The 21,212-nt window shown below is 43.3% G+C and overlaps 1 protein-coding gene across 3 annotated transcripts in view; it reads right to left on the reverse strand.

Annotated features, from left to right (window-relative positions):
• The window catches only part of THSD4 (thrombospondin type 1 domain containing 4), a 582,162-nt gene that overhangs the window by 113,749 nt on the left and 447,201 nt on the right, over positions 1 to 21,212 (reverse strand). The gene's annotated exons all lie outside the window — the stretch shown is intronic.

The raw sequence follows: 21,212 nt of genomic DNA on the forward strand, positions 1-21,212 counted from the left end.
CAAGAACCCAGGACCCCAGGATCATGACCTGAGCCAAAGGCAGATGCTTAATGCCACCCAGGCGCAACCCCCCGCCCCACCATCTGGGATTTTTATATAAGGTTCTTCAGGACCACGATAAGTACTGTACCTAAAATTGGGGTTTGTCCCCAGGTCCTGTGTTCTAAAGGACAGACTGTATAAACACTTAGCAAAGTATCCTCAGAAGCAGTACTCAGAGACCCAGTGTCTTAGGAAATGACATCAAATTGGTTGAGCTCTGGGTCTTCACTAGTCACAGTAGCTCTGAAGAGTGGAGCAGCAGGATTTTGCTTGGCTCCCACAAAGTATTTTTTCCCAGGAGAGAAGGGTGAAGGGAGAAAACAGCCAGAAACATCAACAAACTGGATGATCTGCATCTAAATGATGGGGTGCTCCTCATTCAGGCAGCCTTATCAGCATTTAAAAGACCTCCACTGACCTTCCTGGATTCCCTCAAAAAAAATAATCTTCTCATTACTCATTATAAGACCTTTTTAGTTTTATCTTTCCCCTCTCTGTTCATGTTTTCTGTTGGGGGAATTTTATTTTGAATAAAAAATCTAAACCTTGGAACAAAGCACAAGATGATTATCTTTATGCCATCCTTTCCCACTTATGGAGCTGATTCCCCAGGGCTCATGATCATGCTTCCTGAATCCAAAATTTGGACGTGTGGTCTCAGGAAAGAAGTCTGTCACGTTCCTATGGGCTGATAGAAGGGCGCAGATTAGAGTCTGGACGATGAAGCCCTCGGATGACAGACCAGTTCAATGGATCATGAAGATAGAGAATGACACTTGAAATCAGAGTGGGATTCTAAAACTTGAGACACATGTTTGCTGAATCACAAACTTGAGTTGGTCCTTGAATTCTTTCTTTTTAATTTATTATTTTTTAAAGATTTTATTTATTTACTTATGAAAGACACACACAGAGAGAGAGAGAGAGAGAGAGAGAGAGAGACAGAGACATAGGCAGGACTCGATCCCAGGATCCTGGGATCATGACCTGAGCCAAAGGCAGATGCTCAACCACTGAGCCACCCAGGTGCCCCTTGTTCTTGAATTCTAAGAGCAATCATCAGACCATATCTCAGGGGGCAAAGTGGTCAACAAACCACTCAAAATCTACTCTGGATTTTGTGAAATCACCCTGGGTCTGTGCCTGTGGGCCCTACACGTCAAATTCTATATGCAGAGTCAAATCAGGTGTTCAGGCTTTTCCCTCCAACCTCACACTTGACTGACATCTTTCTGAAGGCACTGTACCCCTGTACCTCTGTGTTATTACTTCCATATTTTGGAGTGTACATTAGTCCATCAATAACAACTGGTCTTTCTTCACAAATAGCTTCTCTGTAAAACATTATTTCTGACAATAACAGAACATCATCTCAGCATGTTCATCCACATCCAATTAACCTTTCAAAATGCCATGTTTGCTATGTATTTCTCCTCCCTCAAATATTTCTTGCCCCTGCCCCCATGTGCACTTTAGTAGAAAAATAAGGAAAATGTTTTCCATGCGTGATTTCCATCTCTGACCCCTTGGGTTCTCTGTCGCTTTGAAAGAAAGAAACCAACTCGCAAATTGCCAAAGCAAGATTCTAACCACATTAAGGACATGCCTCTGATTGTCACTGATGGCGAAGATGGACAGAAAAGTGAGTCAGCACACAGTCCCCGTGCCGTCTAGCAAAATCTCACCCTCCTCCTTTTCCATTCCTGCTCTTCCCGGACTTAGTTTGTCCCAGACTGGGCTCCTCCTCATGGGGCAATCCAGTAAAGGGAACGCTGTCACAAAGCATGCAGGTAAAAAAAAGAACACTAGGAAGTAGGAAAGCATGCTCACTGAATGACCTGGCTCAAGTGTAGGGTTGGTTGCTGGGAGGGATGAACTCAGGCTGGAGAATTCAGCTGCAGTGTTTAAGAATCTTGGTAGCCAGGATGAAGAATTAGATTTTATCTGAGGGCAGCAGCAATTGCTGGATGTCTAAAGAAAGAGAGGGCCACACTCGGATTTGTGTTCTGGATGATGACTTTGGTGGGTGCGGAGAGGGTCTCAGAGTGGGGAGACAGTCTAGTGAGTCTCTCTCTTCTAAACAGGGTGTAGGGAATATTTCAAGGATAAATGAGAGCCATCGAAGACAAGGGCAGACATCACATGAATCCTCAGCCCCCAGCCCAATGAGAATGGGATGATCACAAGGTTGGCTTTAGACAACCACAGCCAGACTAAATGTCGTTTTATCTTGTGAAACAGATAGCATATTAAAATGCTCTGCATAGTTCCACAAATGCCACCCTTACACGCCAGATTTTCTGCATAGCATGGCCACTCTGGAGGAATCTAGACATGGGGGGGGGCGGTGCGTAGCAGTTTTTCCTGACAGACGTCCAAATGGCCTGGTGGCTGGCTTCAGTGAAGCGTGTAGCCTCACAAGTGCTGCCAAGAACAAAAGGTGATGTCCTCTTTCCTCAGGGCTGGATGGTCACTTCCTTCTGGGGTCACGCTGACAACATCTCCACTACCATCCAGATCTTTCAGGGGTCAATGACCAGAAATGGATGGGTCCTGAATTCTGGCTTGCATATAAGGAAGCTGGTCAGTTGGTCTCTGATGGGGATGACTTAATAATGCCGAGCTATGTCTCCAAACTCGGTGGTGCCACCCAAGTGCCATCAGTGGGTGCTTCCAGTGGGCCCTTAGGAACTGCTGGGTTTTGCGCTGGCTCTGCCACTCAGGAGGGCTAATCTCTGAATATGTTAATTAGCCATCCTGAGCCTCTGGTCCTTCATCTGTGGCTTGGGATGGTACAGTGTCTATCATCTCACAGCAATGTTGGGAGGACCTACTGAGGCAAACATAGAAGGCACCTAGCAGAAAGCTGCAATAGGATGGCTTCTCAGAAAACATGGGGTTTTGTTAATTATGGTCTTCACAGACTGGGTTTCATCTGGAATCTATCCACTTTTAAGTAAATTCCATCATCAGGAGAAAGTCAGAAAAATCCAAAGAGCTAAGAAAAAGCCAACGTTTGCCATAAAGGGAAGGCACACTGCGTGGCCCTTTCATACTTATTGTCCCCAACAGCACCTTGTAAAAAAAGGATGAATATCTGCTCCGCCATCTACCTTTATTCCTTTATTTTTTTATTTTTTTATTTTACCATGCACTGTGGCTCAGAAGAGACATTTCTTGCTGTTGCAAAGGCAACTGGACAACTATCAGGTATCCTTACTATTCTTCCAGTGATTTCTGCAACATGTTGTAGGAAAATTTTACACGTTGCAAGCCATCACAAGCAAAATTGCTCACGAATTGCCCCCAATTGTGTGCCAAAATTAACCTAAATGGAATTTCCTGAGGGAAATGAGCAATCTGCCTGACATCTCTGGTGGTAGGTATCACAGAGAGGAAGCCTCTGTACATCACGGTAGAGTAGGCTGGTGCCAGGCATGCAGATAGCGGAGCTTCTGATTCCCTAATGGGAAGCAGATGTTTCTGTGTGTGCTCACTCAATAAACCCAGCAGATAGGGTAACCTCAACTGGTTGGCTAGATGATACCAACAGGTAACACAACGTGCCTTAACAATCATGCTGTCACAACAGTGTGGGAGAATGTTATTCTTAAAATGATTAGTAGCTAACACCAACTTACTTGATTTGCAGCAAGCTAACTCATGGAAATACAAATGGATGCCAAAACTTTTATTCATGACATTCTGTTGAAAGAAACCCTTTGCATAATGATAAATATCTCCTTCTTGTTACTGTTAGGAATGTATGTCAATACCACCTTCCTGGAAGGCAATTTAGCAATATATACTGTTTGACCCTAATTCTTCTTCTAGGAATTTATGCTAAGGAAATGATAAGAAATTAGACCAGTGATTTCTGTATGAGGCAGCTCTCACAGTTGTTATTATTAATAAAAAAAAATAGAAATACCCTAAGTGTCCAACATAGGAAAGCAGTTAAATAATACATAGAAATTCTCCAGGAAATGCTGGCTGAGTCTTTCCCCTGTTATTTTTCTCATTAAAATCTGCTAGCGCTTGTGCCTGCAGGGTTGACCTTCAATACAGTTCAGGAAATATTTTCTGAGGCAGCCCCTACTATGTGCCAATAAGGTGTAGGCAGGGAGATATGAAGGTAAAACAGACATGATTCTTACTTATGGTCTAAATCAGGGGTTGACAGATGACAGCCCACAGGCCAAATCTGGCCCACAATCTGTTTTTGTAAATAAAGATTTATTGGAACACAATAACTCATTTGTTATTGTCTAGGGCTGATTTTATGCTGTAGCAGCAGAGTTGAATGGTTGCGACAGAGAGACAATGGCCCATGGCGCCTAAGATATTTATGATCTGGCGCTTTATAGAAAAAATGTCAACCTCTGGACTAAACTGGCAGACATGATCCCATGATTCAGTGTAGTACATAAAGGTGGGAGGGAGATGTGCAGAGCCCTCTGTGGCCAAGACTGTGGCTCAGGCTGATGCTTCTAGATTCACCCCTGATCGCCCTCACCTGTTTCCTATATACCACCCACATGACTTGTCCCAATCTGTTTCAACCTTAAAACAGAAGGCAAAGAGTTGTCATCTTCTATTTATTTATTTATTTATTTATTTATTTATGATAGTCACAGAGAGAGAGAGAGGCAGAGACACAGGCGGAGGGAGAAGCAGGCTCCATGCACCGGGAGCCCGACGTGGGATTCGATCCCGGGTCTCCAGGATCGCGCCCTGGGCCAAAGGCAGGCGCCAAACCGCTGCGCCACCCAGGGATCCCGAGTTGTCATCTTCTACCTCAATAGTCTTCAAGTGTTTTTTCTTAAGCAGAAAAAACATACTTTCCAAACAAAACCTCATGCAGAAATGCAGAACTCCAACATACAAAATGAGACAGGCTTCTGAATTTCAGCATGTCACCTTCCTACCTTCTTCCTTGTGGCCAGGGTTTCTCAACCTTGGCTCTAGGGACATTTTGGGCCAGATAGTTCCTGGTTGTGTGGGCTATCTTCTGCACTATGGGATGGCTGGCGGCACCCCTGGCTTCTGTCCACTGGATGCCAGTAGCATCCCTCCCCTCAGTGTGACAGATGAAAATGTATCTAGACATTGCCAAATGTCCCCATTGTAACAAAATCACCTCCAATTGAGAATTACTGTTCTAGTATAATCTATAGATCATGGGACACCACAGAAGAACATGATAGATCCCCAGAACCATTAGAACAATGGAAGTTCCAAAGAAGCACCCAAACAGCACTCTGTCAATGTCAGAAGCTAATGAGCAAAGAATGCTTAGTTACCTAGTTAAAAACAAACAAACAAACAAAAACAAATCCAAAACCAATCCATTTCCACACTGCCATCAGTATCCTAGGGCTCTTTAAGCTTGCCATTTGGCTTAACTTCAGTGTGAGCAGGACAATGTACTGGAAAGAGCACGGCGCCTAGTATACAGTAGGTACTTCGTAACTATACTGAATAGAAGAGCAGCTGGTTGAGGCATCAAGAGATCAAAGTTATAGGACCAATTTTCTCCCTCAACTGGATCATCTCTAAGGTGTCTTTTGGTGCTAAACTATTTCTGAAAAAGAGAGATACGCCCTGATGTGAGGAATCTTGCCATGTCTAAAGTCAGAGGAATTTGCTCTACGCAGACAGAATTAAATTGGAACCAGGAATCCATGGGAAACAAACTGACATTGTCATTCATTTGAAGAGAAGAAACGGTCCATGGGATGAAAGGTATTTTGGCTTCCCTAATGAAGGCAATTGTGAAATTAGTGATCTGGTTTTAATCAAGCTTATGGTTGTTACTTTTCAGTTCCTCATCGTGTTTCATTAGAGAATAGCACCTTTACCCAGTGACTTAACTGGAAGAAAATGTTGGCACTCTCGCTGGATAAAATTGGGTGAGAATCAGTGTTTACAAATCTGATGAAAGAAGCCCCAAGAGGGAAACATTTTACATGCTCTAAGAGAATTACCACCCTCCTTGCCATGAGGGTCGTCTTCCCGTGGAGAGTGGGGGTGCTCCAAACTGTAAAGTGCCAATGCTTCACTTACATGGTCTTCCTCCCAGTGGCTTAAAATGGAGGGAAGCCACCTGGATGGCTCAGTGGTTGAGCATCTGCCTTTGGCTTAGGTTGTGATCCTGGGGTCCTGGAATCAAGTCCTGCATCGGGCTCCTCCCAGGGAGCTTGCTTCTTCCTCTGCCTGTCTCTGCCTCTCTCTCTCTGTGTCTCTCATGAATAAATAAATAAAATCTTTAAAAAATGGGGGAGGAGGGATGAATAAGTTATGACAATGATAACTGCTTTATTATAAAAATAAGTTATATATATTTTTGTATAGAATAGCAGAAACCTCTAGACTTCCACTTTACTTTTAAAATATAAAGTTGTATGGCAAATTCTCTGTTTAAAGGGAATTCTGTTTAAAATACTTGGTCAGGTTGTATGGAAACTCTATAGGGCTCGTACCATGTGGGGCAGGTCTGTCAAGTGCTATGGCTTAGGCAGCCAAGGGGTCAGGACTAGGAAGTTTCCTGCATAAAGGAGCAGAGAGACAGTGTCTACATTCTATAACGTGAAGTTCTGTAAGCAAGTATTAGCAAAAAGGCAACGGTGAGTTGGGTTGATGAGTGTGCCCCAGGATAGGGGCTGCCTGTATCCCTGCCTCATTTCTATGGCCTCCTGGGCTCAGGTAGCCTGAGTCTGCAAGCATGGGTCTAACCAGAAGGCCCTCAGAGAACTGTGGGTGAATCTAGTGCCAACCAGAAGGCGGTGAGGGAGACTCTTGCTTGCATCCTTGTCATTTCCTTGACACACAGCATCTCTCCAAATGTGTCTGTTTGCATTTCTTTCCACAAGATGGCACCTATAAGCCTTGGTAAATAAAAGGGTACTCACCTAAGCAACTAGTTTAGGGATGGGGAACGGAAATAGTGGTTGAACATTTAAAGGATGACTATTGAGAAACACCAAAGGGCTAGGCTCAGCAATGAGCTTTTTTGTTGTTAAGATAGACTTTCCCTTCTCAAAACATTTTTGTGGAGCATTTAAAAATGTAGGTGAGCTATGCAGGCCTTTTATGTTCAGATTGTTCACGACAATACTTAGACATCTGCATAAATGCATTAAACTTTATGAGTTAATGTGCTTTTTGGTCATCCCTGGGTGATGACCTCCAGGGATGGCTGAGAAGGCTGGCTGGCTGGCTGGGGAGATGAAGAGGGAAAAGGCTGGTTATTAAAGTTGGGGGGTTTAAGTGAACTCAACTCCAAGGCTGTGGAGTTGAGAACAGCACATTGAAATGCTGTTTTCGGGAGACAAAGGCATGGAGAGGAGATGGAGAGACTGGAGGCTGAGAAGCACCAAGACAGCTACATTTGGATGGGCGCAAGGGAAGAGGGCCTGGATGAAGAGAAGGAATGAGAATGGAGGGCAAAAGCACACGACAAGGTTACTCTGAAGGAACAGTGAATGGAATGAAGAAGGATGCCCTATTGAAGGCAAAGTAGGGATGACTTCCTGGCCGGTGGTGTGGACCCCTGCAAGAACAGCAATGTGGCCTGTTTCAGGCAGAAGCCTTACAGATGCTGTGGGTATGTGTGTGGGTGGTGGTGGTGGAATATGGGGGCACAGGCCTGTGATGGCGTCATCTTAGAGCCAGGATTGTGGTAAAGATCTTGGTGATCATTAATTCATTCGTTGGATTTGGTCATATTCATTCTTTCTCTTTCAGTGGAACTTTTCTCTAACACCCTAAACATTTTCATTTTAGCTTTTTGGATGGAAATCCTTCCAAAGTATATATTTTTTCTGTTATGTCTTAGTTTTTTTTTAAAAAAATCAAGAATAATAAACATTATTTGATTTTTTCTAGACCCTCGTTATTCAAAATGTGTGGTCCGTGGACCAGCAAGCATAGGCATCATCTGAGAGCTTGTTAGAAATCCTGGCCCCCATTCCAGGCTTACTGAATTGAAATCTGTGTTTGAGTAGCACCCGTAGGTAATTCCTGAACATTTGGATTATTTGGCTTTTTGGGTCACTTTATTTACTTCATGTTCTTTCTATTTTTTTCAAGTTGCATACTAGCCCCTAAGTGACAGCCAACACTCCCATTTGGGCAAAACAAAGATAGTATGACACAACTACCTTTTTGATTGCAAACTGGAAAGAAATAATGCCTTTGGAGGACTTTTCCCTATGAGATTTTTAAGGGAAGGGGAACTGGGTGGAGGTAAGACACACATGCATATGTAGGTAGCCTCCTGAGAATTCCAGCGCTGGACAGAAGCAGAGGCTCTGGGACCCCCAGCAGCTTGCTTCACCGATGAAGTAGCAAGACCTGGGAGGGGAAGTGATTTCTCCAGGGTGGTAGAAAGAGGGCTTCCTGCTAGGGACTCTTTTCCATGACACTCTGATATCTTCCAGCTCCTTCTGAGACAGGGTTTTACTGTATGCTCACCTCAAATGGTCCATCTTTCTTTCCTTTGTGATTATGTCCCCATAACCACGTGAGAATGCTCTTATCTACCAGCGAGAATAGCAACTCCTTTTAACAAGTGGTCTTTGTGAAAATACTTGGATACACTGCTTTGGGTGTAGGGGGTGGCATCCTGAGGCCTAGGGTCAGTAGAAACCAAGACAACAAGAAATAATGGCCAAACTGAGATATGGCTTAATAGAAGGAGTCTGGTTTTGCTTCCAGGGCTGGAGAGAGCAGAAAGGGACAAGGCAGAAGAGAAGCTAAGAGATGGTGAAGGGCCAACCAGAAGCCCCAAGTGGATGGGAGAGCCGCTGATAACTGACCTTGCATCTGAAGCTCACTTGCTGAGATTTAAACCTTTCTCTGTTCCTGGCCTTCCCATGTCTTTATTGTTCTACACCTATATTATGCCTATGTTCCTGTCTTTAGGATTCCTGGTTTAGACTCCTTGAAGCCCCCCCTTCTTTCCATTTCCATCATCTGAAATTTCTCTTCTATGCTCCCCCATCTCTAAAAGTCTTTTCTTCTAGACACATACATGGCTAAGAGCATCCATAATGTGCTCTACACCTTCAGGTGACATCATCATTCTGAGTCTTAAACAAAGCTATTTAGGTGTAACTCTCAAATCTTTTGTGGGGATTAAATGAGAACATGCAGATGAAGACATCTAGTTCAGAACTGGCATGGAATAAGGGCTGGAAAAATGTTGAGGTGCTTTCCTTCTTGAGGGTTTGTCTGTCCTGCTTTAAGTGCCCCATCCCTGGGCATACACAGGTATCCTTTTTCTTACCCAAGGCACATAAATTTCTATGCCTGCAGAGGAGCCTGGTCTGTTAGCACCATCCAATGAAATCTCATCTCCATTTACACATGATTCTCAGGTGGTGTTTGAAGCCAGAGTTTTAACAACCAAACTGCTGTGATCATTTGCATTTCCATGATGTTCTGGGACAATGGTGATCAAGATTTTCAGAGATTTTCTTATAAATTTATTATCCCTCTCTGCTTTATTGTTTTTAAAAATGTGTTTTCTTTTGTTAGTCTTTCCTGGCTTGTGTTGGAGACCAGCTACGAAAACCCCCCCAAATTACAAAGAGGTATGTTCATTTTAGAAACACAGCAAGGGCGGCCATGGATGGAGCTGATAGCTTGGGCATAATGGAGCACAGTCTTAGAGGATTTGTGGGTGGAAACCAGATGCAAGAAGGGATGCAAGCAGTTTGTGGGGCTCCAGGCAGTAGGAAGCCCCATGTGTATAAGTGACAGCTATCATGGAGATAGCACTCACCATGGGCTAAGCATCTAATATATGTCAGCCTGTTTAATAATCTTGACCTCCCTATTTTATTAAAGCTCAGAGAAGGTAAGGTCACACAGAGGTGTGATAGAGAGTTTGAATGAAAGGCTTTCTCTTCTTTCTAGTTGCATGTACCCTAGTCCAGAGGAAACCCTTCTTGTAAGAACAGGGCCTATGGCCAAAGACCACATATACCAAGGGCTAGAATGGCCAAAAAATCAAATAGGGATAATTCCTCCTTATTGTTCATATCTCTGGGGGCTGCCCTCTGGCTTTCCCCAACACCCTTCCAGGTGGGCTCTACCTGTAGTCTGTTGCCTCCTCTCTCATGAGGACTAAAATTGCGTTGGCATCTCCTATAGCTTCTCTTCATGCTCCTGCTCTCCCAGGTTGTCTCTTTACATTCATTCAGTGTATGTTCACCCAAGGGAAGTAACATCTACAACACTACCCTTTATTTCCTAGCAAGGTCCTAGGTCCAAAATTATTCACTGAAATAGTAACTATCTTTCTCATTTGTCTTCCTGGGAATGGAAACTGCTGGTTTACCAAGCTGGGAAATATTTATGACTTAAGGAAAAGCATCCTGTTCCACAGGAGATAAGATTAGTCAACCCAAGAGCTTGTTCTATGGTGCCGGAATGACCAAGATATCAAATAAGCATAATTTCTTCTTTTTCTCTCTTCTAACCGTAGATGCATCCAATATGAATATTCATTTCATTAAGAAATAAAGGCATTGTGTGTTCCACGCATGCTCAGCAGGAAGAAATTTGGCTGAAATATTTAAACATGAGGGCTCCTTCATGCTTCTTTTGAAGGATGGCTAGGAACACGGTTATCTGTCAAACTCAATGTGTTCCATAACAATAATTCAGGTGGCAGCCAGATGAATAATTCTCATGCTTGCAGAGAATTTCCCTACTCTTGCAACTTTAAACCAAAAGGTAGGGCAATGGCCGATACGACACATGGTTTCCAAGTGATCCCATTAACAATATGCACTTGTGTACACAAATATTTAGGACATGCAAACCATTTGGATAAACACCGATCCTTCACCTTCTTTGGTGGAACCCTGAAATTCTTAATTTTCACCAGCCCCTTCTTTAAGCAGATCATATTTATGAGCTTTTAAATCATGCCCCCCAGATGTGTCTGCATAAGAAAGGCTAATGCTGTGGTTTCAGGTAATCTATCCTGCATGTGGCTGTGAAATTTATCTTCCGCAGGTACTGCTGTCATCATGTCATTCTTCTGGCTCAAAAGGTTTCCTGATGTCAGCTGTCACTTAAACAAGCTGATTATTTCCTCCCAGGCATTATGCCTATATTTGAGTCCCTGATTCCAGGTGGAAAGGAGAGCCTGAAGCTGTACCAGCTCAAGAAAAAACTCTAACCCAGGTGTGGAAAACTGAGTAAAAGTAGGAATTTTGAGAAGGATCCAGCCTCTCCTTACACTTCGACACCAAAAGTACTTTATTAAAGTGATGGTCCCATGTTAATTAGCAACTCTAATTATTAATTATTGTAATTTATTGGGCTGGATTTGTGATGCTAAAGGCAGATGGTTTGCAAAAAGCATCTGACACATGGAAGGAACCCAATACATATTATGTTTTATCCAAAGTCAAGTTAAAGATAACATAGAGGGCACATTCAAAGAAATACAAACAAATGAGACTTGTTCCTAGCTAAAAACAATAGCCGCCTTGGAATGTTATTTAGTAAGAGAATGGCCTGCGTGTACTTTTAAAGAATGTGAAATGGCAGCAAATATCGAAGTAAAAAGAAAAGCATTTTTCTGGCAGAGCAAGATAAACCCTTGTTAAAAGAAAGCCAGAGCCAAAGTCAAAAAGTCAAAAATTCTCTTTTGACAGTTGATGGACTCTCTGGACCCCACGAGACAGGCATGCCCTCATTACTCAGAGAGGTCTACAGGAGTTCTCATCAGCACCAAGAAAAGCAATAGAAAGAAAGGAAACCCGTGTTTGTTGAGGATTTTCTTGGGTGAAAATATTTACTACCATTTTAACAGAGGAGGGACGAAGGAAGAAGGAAGTTCAGTGACTTACCCAAGGTCACACAACGAGGCATCAGGATATGAGCCCATGTCCATCAAGCTCAAGAACTCAGAAGCAGGGTGATAAAGTGCAGGCCAAACAGGTGGGGTGAACATAGTGATGATACAGGGATCATGGTGGGGAACAGCACATGCTGACAGGTGAGGAGCAGGAGCTGCGAGAGCAAGGAACAGGAATAGCTCTGGAAGTGGGGGAACACAGAGGCCACCAAACAAATGTCCACGGAGTGAGGACATGAAGCCTGGGGTTAACAGGTGGTAAATGGAGAGGTGACTTCTGAGTGCCTGCTCTTCCCTGACCTTTCATGGAAAGGAGTCATATTAATATTATCTTGGACTTCCCCTTCACACTCATGGGCCAGCTCCAATTTCCCAGAAGCTTTGAGTCCTCTCTTATCCACTGTCCCCTCATGCTGCTGGAAGCCCTAGCACTAAAAGCTCTCCCAATCACCTTTTCCTGTTGTCCCAAAAGGGTTTGATGGAGACTTTCTCTCCAGTGCAGACCCAGGGGTCTGGGACATTAAATCCTTTAGATAGCTTCTGTTTCTTATGAGGCTCCAGAATGTTCTTTGATGAGCAGAAAGGGAGCCATGAGATGATGGGTCAGGGTTTCCCCAAGGCCACCTTTCCTTCTAGTTTATCGTAGCTATCCTGTGGATTTTCAATCCCTCTTGAAATCTAAGGTCATCCTTTTTGTGACCGTATCCTACATATGTTTGAGGGCTGCAAAGAAATCACTGTATAATTTCAATTTCTTCAACTTGTGTTTTTAAATAATGATAGGAAACAGCCTATTCCCTTTAAGATAAAGAGACTTCTGGAAATCTTGAGCACAGGAAGGCTACAAACCTATAGCTTAATAGGCATTGCTGCAAAACATTGATTTTGAGTTGTTAATGCCTCCTGTGGGTTCTGTGAGTTAGCCAAGGCATTAACCCTGAGATAAGGAGTGAATTGGACTGCTAGAGAAAAATGTCTACTTGAACACTGGAAAATCCCTGCCTCGAGTAAGTTGGCAATGGTGACATGGTTGACAAAAGCTATTGAGATAGTAACTAGCAAAATGACTTATTGGCTTCTGGGGATGGCTAGAAATCTGTCATTAGCAGAGGTGAGGACATCTGTCTTCCTCTCTGGTGTGGCTCTGAGTCATCAACAAATTTAACCAGGTTTTTATCATATAAGCTTAAATGTAAGGGAACAGAACACATACAAGGGTGGTGTAGGGCGCTGATCTAGCTGGCCATGAAAATCAAATTTGGATTTCTTTATAAATTTGTACCTCACAGGTACCAATGCGTGTTAGCCACAACCACTCACAGTCCTTGCTGTAGATCACAGTTCCTTATTTTATAAAAACATCTATCCTTTTCAGAAAGTATAACTTTGAAATTTCATTTTGTAACAAGATTTTTTAAATACAGAGAAGAATAAAATGGTCCAACCAACAAGATAAGAAGGAGGCTTATCATAGTAGAATCAGGCTTCTTAGCAAGTATTTCCACTAAACACAGAATGCTGGAGCCACAGAATCATGGGAGTAGAAAAAAATCACAGAAGGCATGTGGTCTAACCAAGGTCAGAAGAAGGGCTGTAGGGGTCAGTTTCCATACTGGAGTCAGCCTAAGAACTGCTGTTTCCTGCCAAGACTCTGGATAGGTCACAGGACTAATTTAATTTATAAAATGTGTCTGCTAGATAGGTCAATAATTTTCAAACTATTCTAAGGTTTTAATGTTTTCATAATCTTTAAGTCATATTTTTAAAACAGGAAGATATTGAGACACACCATCCTCAACTGTAGTATACACCAAATGTACTGGATGCTGCTACATTAACAGGACAGGACAAACTGCTCCCATTTTTATTGAAATCAAAGAGATTACCTGTCTAAAATTTGCAATTTGTTGTCTGCCTTAATCAAGAACACCTCTCAAGAGTCATAAACTGAAACAACATTCAGAAATGAATTGGGGGGTGCCTGGATGGCTTAGTTGGTTGAGCATCTGCCTGTGGCTCAGGTCATGATCTCAGGGTCCTGGGATCGAGTCCCACATTGGGCTCCCTGCTCAGCAGGAAGTCTGCTTCTCCCTCTCTTTCTGCCCCTCCCCCAGTTCTTGCACCCTCTCTCTCATATAAATAAATAAAATCTTAAAAAAAAGGTGTCATAAGGAATTCTATACTGTTGAAAAAGATAAAATCACCATTAAGTAGTAATAATACTGAGTAATAATTAGAAACTCTGTCTTTGAAATCACGTTCTCCTGGGACTGCAATCCTTTTGGCCACTTGCTGGCTGTGTGACATTAGGCAAGATGCTCAAATAAGAAAAATTACAGCAACGAAAGCCACAAAAGGCAAACATGATAAATGTCCTCAAAAAGAGTTTGTGATTGTTGTTAATGATAGTATAAAGACTTGAGGTGTTTAATAGGCAGAAAAGCAGACAGACATGCTTGATGGCACCAAATATTGGAGGCTTTGTCACATTGAAGAAATATTTCCTATCTGTGGTCCCAAGAGAACGGGTTGGGACAAATAGGGGGATTGTACGGAGGACCTATCTCATTTACTGATCCCCAAATGGAATCTCATCGAATGCCTGTCTCATCAGATCGATGTTGGGGCTGAACATCACAATCTGTGTAAAGGGCTTGGCACTGTGCCTGGAACACTGTAGGCACTCCATAAATCTCAGCTACGCTCAGCATTAACAGATAGAGTTGGCTGAGGATGCTTTTCTGGCTTGGTCTTTTCGCTAAATAGGTTACTCATAGTTGACTCAGACCATCCTACAAGAATTAGCAGATGACAATCCTGAGAGATGCATGGGCAATGGGTCAGGGCGACACAAAGCCACAAAGTAAAGATCATAGTTCTTTGTTGATTAGCAATTTTTTTTTTTGTTGATTAGCAATTTAACGTAACAGCAAGTTTTAAAATATTTAAGTCCTCACACCTTTGTTCTTGTATCAAAGTTACGTCTATGCACGCGGATCAAGAACGTACAAAATTCAACTCTGCTTTCCTTTCAGAACTAGCACACATTAAGTGATAAGAATTCTTGAATTAGGGAAAATTCTATGGTTATGGTGGGGCTTCCATTCCAGTTCAGAGAATGTCTCATATTGAGAATGGAGAGATTAGAGCCTCGTGGAGTGGAACTCTGTGCTTTAGCGCTTTTTGGATTTGTACTGTAAACGGAGTGTTTAAACCCAAGAGACACTCTGCTAGCTTAAGTGAATGTCACTCCTGAGTTATGTCAAACTATTGAGACTCCCTTCCACCCCTACGGGAAGCCACCGGGATTCACTTCAAGATTACAGTTTACAAAAGTAATGAAAATCTTCATCCTTTCTTCTTAGGCAAAGAGAAAGGTAGGATAAAGCTCTGCTCAGCATTACTGACCTGTCTCAGTCTCTGCACTTCTAAGTGGAGGCTCACAGTTTCAACGGGACGTGAGTGGGCGTGGGCCCGCGTCCCTTGCAGGTTGAAGCATTTCGATTAGATGGCAGCTGCCAACAGAACCCCTTCTGGCCCTGCAAGTACTAGGGCAAAAGACAAATCTCTGAAGCCCCCTGATACTTGGTTATTGTCGGTCAAGTAGAACACAGACTAGTCCGATCGACACAGAACTTCTGGACACTTTCTTAAACCTACGGCCAAAACATATAGAGTTTCATGCTAGGCGATGGAGTCTAGATCATACTAGTTCTAACACTGATGCAAACGATGTTCTGTATTCTTTCTTTGCAATGCCTGAATAAAAGTGCACTATTGCACTGATACATCTTTAAGGTACTGTGACTATGAGGATAATAAAGTTTTAGATTGAGTAGCTGGAATGCCTTAAAAACCTTATTTCTTTATCGTATAGAAAAGGCAAACTGCTAATAAATACAGAACACTTGCCAATCCCACATGCAGTTTATGATTTTCACGGATAGTGTTAGTCTTCAAGGGTCCAATATTTACCTCTAACCCGATGCTTCTGGATTATGACAAATAGTTTGGAAAGCCCCGTGAAAGACCCTGTGGGGCACCTACAGGACTTTTATCACAACTTCGATGTATTGTACAAAGCCAGAGTGAAACAGACTCACAAGTATCTAAATGGCCTTCAACCTCCTGAAAATACAACCTGGAGAATCCTGCATTCACTTGTCCACACTGCTTACATGATGCTACACAAAAGTAACCATATCTTGCAAAAAGTGGAATTTTCACGTGGGATCATGGGCAATCTGACCTGCACCGCAGCCCCAAACTTGATGCTGCCTCTACTTTTGGCCGTTATCCTCCCACTACCAAATATCTCACCAATTTTTGCACAATCATGTCTCCTTAATTGGCCATGGACTTTCACTCTCATCAGGTTACAGAGATTTCCTCCCTCAAAGACTTCATCTTCCCTGTATCGAATCTGGTCTTACTCGTTCACAAGAGCATTGCCTATGCCTCTGCGCTACACGACAGCGGCCACCCTGGCCCTCCACGTTCTTTTTCCTTCCTTTCCTTAACTGGTCTCCTCACCGTGGGCTTCCAAAGGCTCAGTTCATGGCTGCACTTTTTCAGTGTATACAGCTCAAGAGGTTTTCTGAGAGCCAAACTTTTTAAGAATTTGTGGGAAAAGGTGTTTTAGCTTTCGTGTAAAATTTCCAATGCGTTTTGAAAGTAAATGAGGAATTCAAAGATCTGTAAACAATGGTTAAAAAGACTAATCAGACCTGAAAATCTCAGTGACTCCACTGACTCCCTTCTATCTTGCTAATGGTGGGTGCTCTTCTAAGAGAACCGTTCATACTCAGACTCTTCTGTTCATTCTGTTGCCATCGGTAAATCTGTCTAGTCCTTACCTCTCCTCACCAGAACTCCTAATTCAAAGGATCGCTATCTTAGGGCATCCTTTGAGTGTTTGTGTCTTCCAGCTAAAGTCCCAGGTTGTATTTGAAAAGCATCCTGTTAATTATTGTCTTTTTTCTTTTTTACTCATCCTCTAGGAAAGTCAGAAAAGATGCCAAGGCAGGAATGCCCATGTTTCTCTAGGAATAAAACCTAAATCTGGAAAGCAGTTCTGAGGGAGAGGCTCGCTGTCGTTCAGAGGGCTTCTCTTAGGAAGCTGCTTACAGGTGAGAAATCCCTGAGTAGAAGGGAGAGCTGGGGCCAGCAGTCAAGCCTGCAGGTTTCTTCCTGACAAGTCCTCTGCTCAGTGATGTCATTGGAGCCTCCTGATTCCCGGGGGACCAGCTGTGGTCGGGGGATGGAAGGCACAGCTGCTGGACAGCTAGCAAGAGCTAAGCAAAGAAAGATTTCTCTGTGCTGGGCTCCACGACAAAGAGCCAGGAAAAAGCCAAGAATTCAGGGACAATTGTAGCAGAAGATGGTGGGAGCTACAGTCCAGTGATGGGAAAAAGAAATAACTGGAATGAAATGTAATGCGGGAGGAGTAGGAACGGACATTTGTTGAGCACATCTGCATTTTATTTATCTGTATTTCATTTAATCCCTATACTAGCCATGAGGCAGCTATTATTTGTTTCCTATTTTACTTCCGTGGAAGAACTGAGGTTCAAAAAAGGTAAGCGATTTGCTGACGGTCATGTGACAGATCCAGATGAAACCCTGGTCTGTGTGCAAAGCCCAGGTGCTAGGATAGCAGAAGGTGATGGGTAGGGGCCTCAGGGCAGGCGGCCCTCACTGAGATCGGAGTTCTGACCCTGCCACTTCCCAGCTGGGTGGCCTCAGGCAAACTGCTTACCCTGGGGAAGCCTCAGTTACCTGGTCTATAAAATGGGCATATAGCAGCAACTACCTCATAGTCTTTTAAGAGTCACATGGGATCAGACATGAAAATGCATACACTCAAAGTGCCACATAGTAAAGCACCTAATAAACATTCACTCCGTTAATATTCTGGTTGTGATGATTTTCGGTATCGCCTCCATCCCCGTGCTCCTGCTCTGCTCTGCTGGGGAACAATCAGGAGTTCATTTCTCTGATAACTGGCAATCTCTCTGTAGAGTATGTTTTTGATTCTCTGCTGATTCAAGCATTTGGGAACCAGAAGATCACGTGTTCCAACCAATCCATGATGTGTTTCCTTTACAAAAAGGTAGATATAAAAGAAAATAGACAAGTCTTTCAGCCTTCTAGCAAAGTCACGGTTGTAAATTGGTCCATTTTTGGCTTCTCAGAAAACCAAGCTGCTATCGTCAGACCATCTTCTCACATGATTACTTTTCCCAGATAGCTTTTCATTTTCCAGGGTGCCTCAAATAAAGCATGTGTGTGTGTGTGTGTGTGTGTGTGTGTGTGTGTGCGCGCGCGCGCGCTCGCGTGTGTGTGTTCCCACCCTATAAATCTCCTGTTTGGCAGAGAGTGTTGATGGTTTCTGTGAAAGGGTCTTTGTGTCCCTTTTTGTCTAAGAAGCTTTTTCATTAGAAGCCTGGAAGTCAAGGTAAGTGCCACAGGGATTCGAGGATCTCTTGGCTTTTCTCTGATGTCCAAATTATCTCCTGGAAAAATAAAGTCCTATATTCCCTGCACTCAGTTAATAGAAGTGACAGCTGTGAGAGCTTCAAATCTGGCCTTAATTAATGGGCACTGCACAAATGTGACCAAAGCATATTTGCAGAGAACAGGCTTTAAATAGCATCAAATGTTTGTGAGCACGAGGCCATGCGATGGCAGGAAATCTCTGACCATCTTAATGGGATCAGGCTTTTGTGTGCAAACAATGGCGAGCAAACCACAGCCCAGCTGACAGCCATTAGGATGGAGTTCTCATTTGTGGTGGTGTGTGAAGGCTCTTAAATCACTGCTAAGCAGAATGGAGGAAAATGAACTATGGCGTGACGTAATTGTCACAAACTTAGGTGCTCAAAGGAGTGGCCTCCACATAGTGTTTGTACAGTTTACCTAGACTGGTCTTCCCCTTGAATGTGCTGCTACCCTGGCCACACAGGAGCACCAGATTCTTCAAGAAACTCTGCCCTTCACCTCTGAGGCTAGTGTTTTCCTCTCAGTTCTGATCCATCTTTCCTCAACGTGTTCTTCCCATCCTCTCAGTGCCCTGTCATTGCTCTTCTCTGCTCACATTTACCATGTGATTTATCCCCCAGAGGAGACTCTTTCTTTCGAATTGCATAGAAACTTAAGACCATCAAAGTGCCCACGGGCCACAGATATGCTCTCATTTACCTAAATACTTACATTGAAGATGGCAAAGACCTGAACACATGGGCATGACATTCACTGATTCATTTCAGACACTCTCCTTTCTAGATATTGATCTAGAAGTTGGTGATGCCAACAGATGACTCCACGTTCTCAAGGAACTTATAGAAGCCATCCCTGTCGTTGCTGGCTGTGCTGGCTTGGGTAGGCCAAGCACTCTGCTAAGTGCTCTACTTTTGTGATCCCACTTAGTTCTCAGAACAACCTAGTGACGTGGCTACTATTATTCTTTCATTTGACAGATGATAAGACCGAATTTTGAGTAAGAGTGCAATCAGACAACTTTCCTCCAGTTAGGGAGCTGGTAAGCATAGAGGGAGAACTAAAATCAGGCTTATCTGTTGCTAAGTCCCCTGTCCTTATCCATTATGCTGTGCTGACTTTCCTCTCTCATCATCTGCCTCCCAGTCTATGGAGGGAAACAAAGAAGTTCACAATTATTGATAATTGTAATAGGAGGAAACCAAACTAATAGGAAGACAGCTATTCAAAATCTATACCAGTACCTAGGTGAGCTGTACGTTCAAGGAATCAAAATTTGTCCCTTCAAGAGAAATACCGTTCTTGATTTCAAGCCACCACATTTCTCCAGCTACACCTGTCTTCACCCTCCGTGGAGTCGCTGTCACAGGTGGAGCTGGTCATTTGTACGCCTGACTTAGAACAAGAACCCAGAGTCCAACTCTGTGGGCCATGCAACAGAATATTCCTGGAAGCAATTTCCTGTTGAGAGTCAACAAGTGCCCAGGGGTTCCAAAGAGTTTGATTTTGGTCTTTCAGTTGCTTTCCTTCCTTAAGCTCTCTTTCCTTTCCTGTCCTATCTTGATCCCCAGAGAAAAGGGCAAGGTGTCAGGTAGGCTGCCAAACTGGGGAGACCTGGGGGTGTCATAGGAATGGGGAGACTTGATGCAGCACTAGGCTAGGAGAAGAGCTGAAAGAACCCAGATTTCAACCTTCCCTCACTCATGAACTAGCCTTTTATCATCAGCCTCTGTGTCCTCAGGAGAAAAATTTCACATGTAAGCTGTTTGTATAGTCTTCTTATTAATATAAATAAACAAGACCCTACATGAGATACAAAAAAGAAATTAATCAGGACCAGGCAATTTTTCCAAATCACTTACAGTACTTGCTGGGAAAACAAAACTTTATATTTAAAACATAACAGGAAAAAAATGTGCAACACTTCAGTCCAAGATATATAAACTGTGGACAGAGGAGTTCATTCAACTAATACTTAGAGTGGCTTGAAAACATGCAGACATTTCAAACACCAGCAAGGGAAGCCAGTCAATAGTCTCTGGTCGTGGGAACCCAAATTAACAATTCTGAAGCACTGGGAAACCACAGGGTGGCCCACGAAGTAGGGTCTGGCCATATGGCTTTTGGAATTCACCCTGTTGGTTTGCAAAGAACTTCTGGAAATTGTAATGAGGAGTCACACAAGCCTAGTGCCTCCCGAGAGAGGTTAGCTGGGTGGCAGAGCAAGGTGGACTTGCCAGAAGGGGTGACCAGTGGCACAGAACTCAGGCAAGACCAAAAGAGATGGGAAGGAGGGGGCCCATACTTTCAAAGACACTTCCAAGGAACAGGAAACAGGACTTCTTGACCACTAGATGTTGGGGCCACAGAATAAACAATGACAGTGACAAATATTTAGTGAGCATTGCACTCAGCGCTTTTCAGTGCATTGTTTCATTCAGTTCTTGTGCCAGCTCTATGAAACTGTAATGCTGATTATCCCCATTTTATAGATGGGGACACTGAGGCCCAGGGAGGTAAAACAAGTTATTTCTCAAAGAGCTCTTGACTTGTAAGACCTGGAGTCAAGAACTGAAGACAACCCTAGTGACTCCTAAAGCTCATGCCCTTTACCTCCCTGCTGTAGTACGAATCAGAATGCAAAATGACTGGAGACTTCCTAGTTTGGGATGTTAGGTGGGATGATAGCGTCCTGAACCTTCAAGTCTGACATTCAAGCAGCCCACTGTTTTTCTTGTCCCTTTAGCAGAGGACTTACGTACCACAGAGGAAAATGGGGGACCTCATGAGACCC

The sequence above is a fragment of the Vulpes lagopus genome, chromosome 2 (assembly GCF_018345385.1).
Source record: "Vulpes lagopus strain Blue_001 chromosome 2, ASM1834538v1, whole genome shotgun sequence".
Taxonomy (NCBI): Eukaryota; Metazoa; Chordata; class Mammalia; order Carnivora; family Canidae; genus Vulpes; species Vulpes lagopus.